The sequence below is a fragment of the Rhinopithecus bieti genome, unplaced genomic scaffold (assembly GCF_001698545.2).
Source record: "Rhinopithecus bieti isolate Rb0 unplaced genomic scaffold, ASM169854v2 scaffold_13704, whole genome shotgun sequence".
Classification (NCBI taxonomy): domain Eukaryota; kingdom Metazoa; phylum Chordata; class Mammalia; order Primates; family Cercopithecidae; genus Rhinopithecus; species Rhinopithecus bieti.
The window spans coordinates 2,638,671-2,641,674 of record NW_016808231.1 but is presented as its reverse complement, the minus strand read 5'-3'; positions in this window follow the sequence as shown (position 1 = coordinate 2,641,674).

The following is a 3,004-nucleotide window of genomic DNA, read 5'->3' as shown; positions in this document are numbered from 1 at the left end:
CCCGGCCTTTTTTTTTTTTTTTGAGATAGGATCTCACTCTGTCATTCAGGCTGGGGTGCAGTGACACAAAGATGGCTCATTGCAGAGTCGGCCTCCTGGGCTCAAGTGATCCTCCTGAGTCGGCCTCCCATATAGCTGGGACCACAGGTGTGCACCACCACACCCAGCTAATTTTTAATTATTTGTAGTGATGGGATATCGCTTTGTCGCCCAGAGCAAAACAAAATGCACAAAACACACACAAAAAATGGTGTCTGAAAATGTCCAATTATGAACACACTAGCATATTACCTTTAGCAGTTTCTTCTCTCCCACCTCCTATGAACCATTAAATAAGTATAGACAGTACTATACTGCTCACAAAGGTGGCTTCACAATTCAATTTCCAAAAGATAACAATTTCTGTGAATTTTACCAAAAAGATATTTACAAAGTGGTATTTTACTACCTCTACATTTAACATATATTGGGCACCTCTAAACATCTAGATAGACTGGATGCTTCAAGTAAGAGGTTAATTTGTCCACTCCACACAGCAGTCTTGAATAAACTGCAAACATGTAACAACAGTTATAATTTGAAAGTCTTCCAAATATGAATATTCTGGTCTAGAACCCTTCCCATCTTCATCAACCCAGTGGGCAAGAATGCTCACATTTTCAGAAGACAATCTTTCCTAGGACTTTTAAAACAAATTGTACAAAATATATTGGTTTACTAACTACTTTGGACATACACTGGCAACCTCTTTAACATCTACAAACACTGGATGTTGTAAATTAGGATTCGTTTGTCCCATATGTACACTAGAGACACCGGTAAGTAAAACAAGTCAGGGACACCCACCCCGCCGATGATGCTGGGTTCCTGCGCCTTAGGAGGAGGCTCTGCATGGGGCAATGTCCCCAGGGTCTGCCCCATATCAGGGTGGCTGCCGAGCCTGTTGCTCCCAATGGTCAAGTCTGGGGTCCCCAAACCACTCCATGTGGGCACCACATGGAGCAGGGCTATGAGCCAAGTGAGGGGGAGCCCAGGACTGCCGCTGAGCACCAGAACCATGAAAAGAACTTGTGGCGATGTCACTTCTGCCTTGGATGCCAGCCTGGGCCCAGCGAGGACCTGGAGCCCCTGCCCCAGGCTGCAGGGAGGCATGGCCAGGGCTGCACACTCCACGAAGCCTGCAGGAGCCAGGACAAGCTGACGCCCTGCCCTTTCAGAGCTGGCAGGGCAGGAGCTCCCTAGGTGCAGCTGCAGCCAACCTGACATGGCTGTGGAGCCAGGTATCTCTGCACTCTTAGGGCCCAGGAAGAACCCCCTTCCCCCTGCAGGCTCAAGGATGCCTGCTCCTGCAGCCTAGCTTCTCCTCATTGTTGGCACCCACTCCAATCTTGGAGCAAGGGCAGGGTCAAGCCCAGGCACTGTCACAGCCTGGCTGGGGGTGCATATGCTTGGGGGAGTACCAACATATAAGCCCCCTGCAGCCTCAGCCTCTCCAGACTTTGGGTGACCACAAGCATGGGAGGGAGGCCAAGGGGGTTCTGAGGACAGCCCAGCACTGGCCTGTAGGTGCCCCCTGGCATGAACAGCCTGTGCACCACGAACAGCAGCAGGAGGCAGACAGGCTCCTGGGAAGAAAGGGGCGGGTCCCCAGTGAAGCCCCACTTTCAAGCTGGAAAGGGCCTGAAGCCTGGGGTCTGGGCCACTTGTCCCACAGCCCAGAGGGGGAACTTGTAGTCCTTTTTTCTGGGCCCATCCATAGTCACCCATGGACCAATCAGCACAAACATCCTCTCCTCTGCAGCCCATAAAAACCCCAGACTCAGTCAGACTCGAAGAGAGGACAGAAAGATGATGGGGAGATGATAGGATGACCAGCTGCAAAGAGGAACTACCCTTTCTGCTAAGAGCTGGACATTCATCAGGATGACCTGCCTAGCAGAGAGGAGCTACCCTCTCTGCTGAGAGCTGAAGAGATGACGGGATGACCAGCTGCAGAAATGAAAAAGGAGCTACCCTTTCTGCTGAGAGCTGAACAGACACCCTGGCTATGGAGAGGAGCTGCCTACTGTGGGTTGCCTCTGAGCTGTTCTATTGCTCAATAAATCTCCTCTTCGTCTTGCTCACCCTCCAGCTATCCGCATACCTCATTCTTCCCGGTCGTAGGACAATAACTTGGGACCTCCTGAATTGGAAGGCTAAAAGAGTTATAACAAGACCAGAGCTGAAATATGCCCCTTGCTCACCATGTCATGCGTAAAGAGAAGGAAAGAAGAGCTGCGGCCCTTCAAGGAGCCCAGACCCAGGAGATCCCCAAGCCAGGGCTGTGACTCCCTCCTTGGGACCTGTGGTTCCTGGTGTCTCCAATCTTCTGGGCACTACCACATTCCCCAGTGCCAGCCAGGGAAGCTGCTTGTAGTGCACCTGGTCCAACCACAGCATCTCAGAGAACCAGCACCCATGCCAGCATCAGCAGCTGCCCACCCCATGGCAGCAGCAGGTGTGTCTGTGTGACCCCACACTCACTCACACACTCCTCGCTACTCCATGACTGACCTGCAGTCTCCCTTAGAGGCATGAGATCCAGGCTGGTAGCATGAGCTGAGCATAGCCTGCTAGGCCAAGTGGGCGAAACAAGCCCAGTGGACCCAAGCAAAATTCAGGCAAAGGCACCACTGGCCACAGAGTTTCCCAGCCAGAAAAGTGACACCCCAAAGATCTCATAACAATAGAGCTCATCCATTGAAACAGAGCAGTCACCGGGGACCCAGATCTGCACAACTCCATGTCCTAAAGAGGTGACCAAACCTGCCTGTGTCCATAGACCACCTTCCCAGGCATGCCACACCCTAATGGCCTTCACCACACGGCATTTGGGTGGCCATCATGCTTCCCGGCCTGCCACTCCCACTGCCACCAAAAAATGCTGCATCCTGGTAGCTTGATGGGGGTTTCACGTAGGCCCAGCAGGGTTAAACTGGGATACCCAGCAGCAGCTGGTGGGATC